At 34.2% G+C, this 10,142-nt stretch overlaps 1 pseudogene; it reads left to right on the forward strand.

Moving 5' to 3' along the window:
- LOC107742594 (sn1-specific diacylglycerol lipase beta-like) overlaps positions 1-10,142 on the forward strand; it is a 17,944-nt pseudogene that overhangs the window by 2,675 nt on the left and 5,127 nt on the right.

The following is a 10,142-nucleotide window of genomic DNA, read 5'->3' on the forward strand; positions in this document are numbered from 1 at the left end:
CCAAATATTGTCCTATCCTAACAAACCATACATCAATGGAAAGATTATTTATTCAGCTTTCAGATGATGTATACATCCCAATTTCAAAAAATTGACCCTTATGACTGGTTTTGTGCTCCAGGGTCACAAATGTCAAAGTAATGATCTATTCCGTAAATCAAAATAACTTGGCATCACTTATCCTGTGCGAGGATAATTTAAAGTCTCATCATGTTTGTGTCATATTCTGTTATTTTTTAGAATGGTTGATTATTGTTATGATGATAATAACTGAAAACTGAATATGTGTAAAAATATTAAGCATTAAATTTTTTTCTATTAGGCACCTTGTAGTTTCATGACCTTGTGCACAAGCTTATAAAGTCAGATTAAACTCTAAAACTGTCAACCCATTAGGATTCTTAATCAAAATGAGTTAATTTTGTCTTGAGATGGCACAATGAACACATTATTATTTGTGTGATAGAATGTCTTTTACAGGAAGCTGGCACAGAATGACTCACGGGTTGGTTAATGTTTGGAATATTAGCTTTGGATAATCCTCCAAACCCAGTGTTTGTGCTCAGTTTTGAAAGCACTGTGCCTGTGTGTGTGTGTGTGTGTGCTCAGCTCACTTTACAATAAGTTAACTACATTAGTTTATACTTCTAAAGTATTTATTAATCTTAATTTCAGCGTTTGCTAATGCATTAAAGGAATAGTTCACCCAAAAATGAAAATTCTGTCATTGATTACTCGCCCTCGTGTCGTTCCAAACCCGTAAGACCTCCGTGGTTCATCTTCAGAACACAAATTAAGATGTTTTTGATGAATTCCGAGAGCTCTCTGACCCTCCATAGACGGCAATGTAACTACCACGATCAAGGCTCAGAAATGTAGCAAGGAGATCGTTAAAATAATCCATGTGACATCAGGGGTTCAACCGTAATATTACGAAGCTACGAGGATACTTTTTGTGTGCAAAAGAAACGCTTGGGATAGCACCCTTGCTGTCTATGCAGAGCTTTAATGTTTGGAATATTAGCTTTGGATAATCCTCCAAACCCAGTGTTTGTGCTCAGTTTTGAAAGCACTGTGCCTGTGTGTGTGTGTGTGTGTGTGCTCAGCTCACTTTACAATAAGTTAACTACATTAGTTTATACTTCTAAAGCATTTATTAATCTTAATTTCAGCGTTTGCTAATGCATTAAAGGAATAGTTCACCCAAAAATGAAAATTCTGTCATTAATTACTCGCCCTCGTGTCGTTCCAAACCCGTAAGACCTCCGTGGTTCATCTTCAGAACACAAATTAAGATGTTTTTGATGAATTCCGAGAGCTCTCTGACCCTCCATAGACGGCAATGTAACTACCACGATCAAGGCTCAGAAATGTAGCAAGGAGATCGTTAAAATAATCCGTGTGACATCAGGGGTTCAACCGTAATATTACGAAGCTACGAGGATACTTTTTGTGTGCAAAAGAAACGCTTGGGATAGCACCCTTGCTGTCTATGCAGAGCTTTCAGAATGCATCAAAAATATCTTAATTTGTGTTCTGAAGATGAACAGAGGTCTTACAGGTTTGGAACGACACGAGTGTGAGTAAATAATGACAGAATTTTCATTTTTGGGTGAACTATCCCTTTAATAAAATCTAAAGTTGTATCTGTTAATATCTTTTAATGATCCTGAATTAACCGTTGTATTTTCATTAACTAGCATAACAAAGCGTGAATCGTTTAGTTCATGCTAGTTAACTAATGCAAACTAATTTTAACTTTATTGTGAAGCGTTACCTAAAATTCTTACTGATACCATTAAGTTGTAATTATTATGTCAATATGTTATAGCCGTTAATCAATAAATAACTGATACTAAAATGATCTTATATCGTCTAAATGAATTAAAAATAAATCACTTTAAACTGAAATGAATTGTTTAAATTGTACAAGTGAATTTAGGTATCACAAAATTATAATGTACAGTATGAAAAATGCATTTTTTTTTTGATTTTGCTATTAAATTATGAGTGTTTTTAAAGTTTAACTTTAAGTGATGTATTCTATATGTATAAATAAAGAAATATACAATGTCAGACAATAGCGATGCATCTAAAAAAAACTCTACAATATTGGCCAGTAACCTAAATGATACAGATTATATTGTGAATCTCTTCTAGTGTTATTTTAATATCACTGATATATAGTTTTTTTTAATATTTCGAATGAATGAATGAATTCTGTTTTTACTTATATAATTTAATAATAATTTTATTGTGTTTTTAAAATTTTAATTAGTCTATTCTAATATCTCTATATCATTATTATTAATATTTATCTATTTTATCTATTTATTTATTTATTTGAGTCATTTTAGTATTTTAGCAGTTTAAATTAAACAGAAATGCACTTTACAATAACATTCCATTTGTTAACTGTATTTAATGCATTATTATTTCTCATTATTTGTTACAGTATTTAATCTTTGTTAACATTAGTTGCATCATTATTAGTTCATATGAGCTCAGGTACATTAGATAGCATTAATAGATACAACTTCTGATTTTAATAAAGCATTAGTAAATGTTGAAATTAACATCAGCTAAGATTTAATAAACGCTTCAGAAGTATTTTTCATTGTTAGTATATGTTAGCTAATGTTAATAAATGGAACCTTATTGTAAAGTGTTACCAGTGCTTTGTAATGTTTCATTTTACTTCCTGTGAACGTTTTATTTCAAGTAACAAAAGTGTTTGTTTTTTTATAGTTAGTTAGTTAGTGATGATAACCCCGATCCCTAGCGGAGATGCTAACCCGACGGTCTTGTTTCCAGGACACAGACCTGGTTCCCAGTGACATCGCCGCTGGTCTGTCTCTTCTGCATCAGGAACAGGACAAAGTGGAGCACTGCCGGGACCCTGATGAGGTCCTGTCCCACAAACCGTCCCCCCCGATAGTGAGTCTGCAGCTCTGACACATGCTGCTGCATTACTGTCTAACAAACCTATAACACCTGCTGCATTATAGAGCTCTTTTAGTGTAATTGTACAGCTTCACGTGAGCTTCTCGTGTCAAATCTTGACTGATTTTGATCAAGTAAGCGTCAGAATAACTGCAGTAATATCTCCAGATGAACACTTACTGGACTGAAGCAGCTCAGCTTTACTTGATTCTCCATCAATCATGTTTTAGAGTCTCAAATCTGATCCTCAGGATCTTTTGAGGAGCGTTTGTTTCCAGAAGCTTTACTTTCACTGTTCCTCAGCGGAGGAATGATCTTCACAAGCCTCCAGAACATCTCACATCTTCTGAGGAGCCTTTATTTCTTCAGCTCTCAATCATTGGATTGCATTGCATTATATGTTTGGATCATTTGGTCATCATCCGAGGGCTAAACGTGTCTGTTATTATAAATGTATAATGTAGCATGTTTGTGTTTATTAGGTCTGTGGCTTGAGGCTGCTGAACTCATATGGGCGTCTCTGATTGGCTTTTACGCTCTTCCACAACCTGATAAAAAGGTCTGGACTACAGTACACACTCTTACAATGAAACTCGACCTCTATCACTCCTTTGGTCTGGAGTTGTAGTGTGTGAAAATCACTCTTGATTCTGAATCAGTTGTTGTTGTTTTCAGGGTATTGGAACGTCTCTCGGGCTCCTGGCAAACATACTGACCTCCATGAATGACCGAGACTTCGCTGCGCTTCAGAAAAAGCTTCATATTGACTTGGTAGTACAGTCTAAAATGTCCTAAATCAGTTGTTCGCCTGTTGAGCTTGTTATTGGACACTCTTTTCCCCTCTTCCAGAGTTTTCTAGGAGAGAGTCGCCATCGTCTGCTGTCCGCGGCGCGAGCGGCCAAAATGGCGGTTGTGTTCAGTCAGTATGGATCTCTGTATGAAGTATTTTTCATTGTTAGTATATGTTAGCTAATGTTAATAAATGGAACCTTATTGTAAAGTGTTACCAGTGCTTTGTAATGTTTCATTTTACTTCCTGTGAACGTTTTATTTCAAGTAACAAAAGTGTTTGTTTTTTTATAGTTAGTTAGTTAGTGATGATAACCCCGATCCCTAGCGGAGATGCTAACCCGACGGTCTTGTTTCCAGGACACAGACCTGGTTCCCAGTGACATCGCCGCTGGTCTGTCTCTTCTGCATCAGGAACAGGACAAAGTGGAGCACTGCCGGGACCCTGATGAGGTCCTGTCCCACAAACCGTCCCCCCCGATAGTGAGTCTGCAGCTCTGACACATGCTGCATTACTGTCTAACAAACCTATAACACCTGCTGCATTATAGAGCTCTTTTAGTGTAATTGTACAGCTTCACGTGAGCTTCTCGTGTCAAATCTTGACTGATTTTGATCAAGTAAGCAGTCAGAATCTGCAGCAAATTAATATTTTTCCTCCATATTCTCACTCTTTGAGACTATATTAGCCATAAAAGCCTGATGCATCAAATATGATACTCGACAAAAAAAACACACATGCAAACTTTTTTTTTTCATTTAAAAAAATTAGATTTTATTATTATTATTATAAATTATTATTATTATTATATTTTATTTTTTTAAATTTATTATTCCATATGTCAGGCTTTACATAGCTCATGGATGCGCACCTTCAGTGATCTGACTGTGTTTTGTTGTTCTCAGAGGGAAGATCTGGAGGTGGAGCTTGAGAAAGCCGCTCACTGTATGCAGTTTGCAGCAGCGGCGTACGGATGGCCGCTGTACGTCTACTCAAACCCACTCACGGGGATCTGCAGACTCAGTGGAGACTGGTGCGTATGACATCTGCCAGCTGAAGGATAGCAGTGTTAAACACAGAAATGCACTCACTGATGTGTGCTCCAGCTGTCGAAACCGTCACGTGGAGGACGATCTGATCGGAGGAGAAAACCTGGGCTGTCATTTCAGCTCCATGCTACAGAGCACAGGCCTGCAGTACAGAGACTTCATCCACATCAGCATTCATAACCAGGTGAACATCTCGCGGATGGCCTGCAGTTAGGGCTGCACGATATATCGATATGGCTTTATGCGATAGTGCAGTCTGCGATTTCATTAAATAAATATATGCACCATTTTTTTGCATTTACAAAAACATAGTTCATGATACTGTGTTTCAGTGGGGCTTATTCTGAAACCAGCAGCGCTTATTTTTTTTATTTGCCGGCAACTCATCAATATTAAAAAAGGTCGATTATTTACCATTTGAAAATCAAGAAATAAGACATATATATATATATATATTATTGTAATTTTACAGCAAAATGCAAGTCTTTTTTTATCCCTTGTGCGTCCTTAGGCACATTTTTCTCTGTTTAATTTTATTTTATTTTTTTCAGATCATTTTGGCTGTGCCAATGAAAACAGCATGTATTTTGTCAAAAATGTGTATTTTTATTGGAATTTTAATATTTATCCCTCATTTCCTTTCATGAATCTGTTTTACATTAGATAACAAAATGTAGTTAGAACCTTAAGGACAAAATAAGGACAATATTTAATCATAAAATAGTGCATCCTGAATAAAATCCTATTATTATAATAACATGTTTATTATTTTAAGTTATTTTATTATAATAAAATTATTCATTTTGTTGGCAAAACTTTAATTTTTTTTTACTATTTTTAATTTTTTCCTTTTTGCTATTTTCCATCTGATGGAACAAATTATCTTTTCAAATTTTTTGCTTCTGCTGTAAAAAAGAAAAAAAAAGAAATAATTGAAATTATATAATTACAATTGTGTGTGTGTATTGGTATGGATATCAGAGTATGGTCTTTCTTTATGTATTTACTGAGAAAATAGTGTGTGAATGGTAGTTTTTTTTTTTTGCACAAAAAATAATAATGCATAAAAAATAATGTTAAAATAAATTGATTGTTTTTTTTTCCATAAAAAGTTTTGTAAACAAACTGGCATTTAAAGTGTTAAAATCTTGAAAATGAATGATTTTTTTGGTAGTTATGATCATTCATTAAAAAACATTGAAATATAATATTTTTAAGACATTTTTGTCATCTAAGGACCTCTATGTAACTTTTTTAAATTGGTGCACAAGGGTTATTTTATTATTTTATATTTTATTTAATAATAATTATTTTATATTTTATATTATTATTTTATTTAATAATAATTGCAATTAAATAATATATATATATATATATAATAAAATAATTCAATATGCCTATAAAATAATAATAACACTTCTTATTTTATTTAATAATAATTACAATAAAATAATACGAAGTATTATTATTATTATTTTATAGGCATATGGAATTGGTCAAAAACAGTGGGTATTTGGTCACTGGGCATTTTTTTTTTAATATAGCTTTATAGTTTCAGAAAGGGTTTGAGTTGGTTCTTATAAAAAGTATGAACATCCAAATTTTTCAAGTTTTTTCGCCCTACAAGTATTTCACACTCAAAACGTAATATTTCAGCTTTTCTATTTTAATCTTTTTTATTTTCTTATGCAGATATGTTCCACAAAAAAAATTAAAAAGCACCCTAGAATTATAATTTTTTTCCGAATAAAACTATTCAAGCCATCGGGTGAAATTTCCGTTTCCTTTTTCCTTTCCAAATCTTATATCGCAGAAAAACAAAATATCGCAATGTCAGTTTTTTCCAATATTGTGCAGTCCAACCTACAACAATGTCTTTTTAATGTTGTAGATCTACGAGATCCCATTTTCCGTGGCGTTGGATCATCAGAGAGAGGCGGTCCTGGTTGCGGTGAGGGGAACACTGTCGCTGAAGGTGAGTGTGAAACATCAGTTACACACAGATCATTATCAGGATGCTCTGAAGAGCTAGCGTGTTTGATAAAGCAGCGTTCACTAGTCTGTTTGTACTGGACGGTCAGGCTGATATTTCCCTAAACAAATCACACTCCTGTCGTTCCTGGCTGACCTTTAATCCGCTGCTGTCGAGGTCATTTCATTTTCAAATGAGCCATTTCATATAGTTTGCATAAAAAGTCCACTTTAGTTTTTTCTTCCGGTCTGAGCTTTTACTCTCACTCACATTCAGGGTTGAGAGTTACTGATCCTGCGTAATGATTCCTCCAATCGTGTCGCTTTCCAACGAGAGCTGAGATTTATTTGAATGGGCATTATTTTTGTAATCATTTATTTTATTTATTAATAATTGCAATTAAATAATATATATATATATATATAATAAAATAATTCAATATGCCTATAAAATAATAATAACACTTCTTATTTTATTTAATAATAATTACAATAAAATAATACGAAGTATTATTATTATTATTTTATAGGCATATGGAATTGGTCAAAAACAGTGGGTATTTGGTCACTGGGCATTTTTTTTTTAATATAGCTTTATAGTTTCAGAAAGGGTTTGAGTTGGTTCTTATAAAAAGTATGAACATCCAAATTTTTCAAGTTTTTTCGCCCTACAAGTATTTCACACTCAAAACGTAATATTTCAGCTTTTCTATTTTAATCTTTTTTATTTTCTTATGCAGATATGTTCCACAAAAAAAATTAAAAAGCACCCTAGAATTATAATTTTTTTCCGAATAAAACTATTCAAGCCATCGGGTGAAATTTCCGTTTCCTTTTTCCTTTCCAAATCTTATATCGCAGAAAAACAAAATATCGCAATGTCAGTTTTTTCCAATATTGTGCAGTCCAACCTACAACAATGTCTTTTTAATGTTGTAGATCTACGAGATCCCATTTTCCGTGGCGTTGGATCATCAGAGAGAGGCGGTCCTGGTTGCGGTGAGGGGAACACTGTCGCTGAAGGTGAGTGTGAAACATCAGTTACACACAGATCATTATCAGGATGCTCTGAAGAGCTAGCGTGTTTGATAAAGCAGCGTTCACTAGTCTGTTTGTACTGGACGGTCAGGCTGATATTTCCCTAAACAAATCACACTCCTGTCGTTCCTGGCTGACCTTTAATCCGCTGCTGTCGAGGTCATTTCATTTTCAAATGAGCCATTTCATATAGTTTGCATAAAAAGTCCACTTTAGTTTTTTCTTCCGGTCTGAGCTTTTACTCTCACTCACATTCAGGGTTGAGAGTTACTGATCCTGCGTAATGATTCCTCCAATCGTGTCGCTTTCCAACGAGAGCTGAGATTTATTTGAATGGGCATTATTTTTGTAATCATTCTCATTTAAATCTAATCAGTAACACTTTACAGTAAGGTTCAGTTTGTTAACATTGGTTAACTACATTAGTTAACATCAACACTTCTACAGCATTTAATAATCTTAATAATCCTAACATTTAATACATTTTTAAATCAAAAGTTGTTAAAAATCCATCCATCCATTTTCATATTGTACGTCTTAATGCCTAAATCCACTTGTAACATTTAAAATAATTGACTTGAGTGGTTTAATTTGTTATTTATTTAGACAGAACAGTGTAAATGTTAATACTGGCCATTTATTGATTTTGATCCATAACGTGATAATAATTATTGGCTTATTGCCATCAGCCAGAATTGTAGTGTTTTACTACTGATCTCGCTGCATGTTGATGCGGTTTGGTTTTTCAGGATGTGTTGACGGATCTCTCGGCTGAATGTGAGAATCTGTCTGTCGAAGGTGTTTCAGGAGCCTGCTACGCTCACAAGGTGACACAATCACATCTGTCACAGCATTGCACCGTCATGTGATCTCTCTCGCGTCTGAACGTCTCCGTGTGTGTCGCAGGGCATTTCTCAAGCTGCTCATTACATCTACAAGAGACTAGTGAACGATGGGATTCTGAGCCAGGCATTCACCGTCGCTCCTGTGAGTGTGTTTCTCCTGCGCTGATGTTATCCAGTCATAAAGGGCCGCTGAATGAAGGTGTGTTTGCAGGAGTATAAGCTGGTGATCAACGGTCACAGTCTGGGAGCCGGAGCCGCGTCTCTGCTGGCTGTTCTTCTGCGCAGCACACATCCCACACTCCAGTGCTACGCCTTCTCTCCACCAGGGGGCCTGATGAGGTAAAGCACACACACATGTGACCCTGGAGCACAAAACCAGTCATAAGGGTCAATTTTTCGAAATTGAGGTTTATGCATCATCTGAAAGCTGAATAAATAATCTTTCCATTGATGTATGGTTTGTTAGGTTTGGCTGAGATACAACTATTCTGGAAAATCTGGAATCTGAGGGTGCAAAAAAATCAAAATATTGAGAAAATGATCTTTAAAGTTGTCCAAATGAAGTTCTTAGCAATGCATATTACTAATCAAAAATTAAGTTTTGATATATTTACGGTAGGAAATTTACTAAATATCTTCATGAAACATGATCTTTACTTAATATCCTAATGATTTTTGGCATAAAAGAAAAATCGATCATTTTGACCCATACAGTGTATTGTTGGCTCAAGCTCTGCTCTTACTGAGGCCACAGAGAGAAACACCAGAAGCTGATATATACACTGCTGCTGGTGTAGACCCCCAGATGATATACTGACTCATGTGTGAGGGACCCATTCATACAGTGGGTACGGAAAGTATTCAGACCCCCTTAAATTTTTCACTCTTTGTTATATTGCAGCCATTTGCTAAAATCATTTAAGTTAATTTTTTTTCCTCATTAATGTACACACAGCACCCCATATTGACAGAAAAACACAGAATTGTTGACATTTTTGCAAATTTATTAAAAAAGAAAAACTGAAATATAACATGGTCCTAAGTATTCAGACCCTCTGCTCAGTATTTAGTAGAAGCACCCATTTGATCTAATACAGCCATGAGTCTTTTTGGGAAAGACGCAACAAGTTTTTCACACCTGGATTTTCCGTACCCACTGTATATTGAGGAATCTGAGTTTTTTTAAAATTATGTATAAACATCCATTACTATTAAATCAATTAATTATATATAATAATTTACTACAGTAAATTGCTAAATAGTATATATATCATGTATATAATATACATGTTACTAATTATATATATATATAGGATTATTATTTATTAATTTATAAATTAGTTATTAATATAATCATTTAATTTGCACTGCAATAAATTGTAAAATACTTTATATAATATAATGTATATAATATATGTTACTAATTGTGTGTACACACACACACACACATATATATATATACACACACACATACATACTGTATACACACACACACACACATATATA

Source organism: Sinocyclocheilus rhinocerous, unplaced genomic scaffold, assembly GCF_001515625.1.
Source record: "Sinocyclocheilus rhinocerous isolate Xijiao unplaced genomic scaffold, SAMN03320098_v1.1 scaffold706, whole genome shotgun sequence".
In the NCBI taxonomy this organism is placed as follows: Eukaryota; Metazoa; Chordata; class Actinopteri; order Cypriniformes; family Cyprinidae; genus Sinocyclocheilus; species Sinocyclocheilus rhinocerous.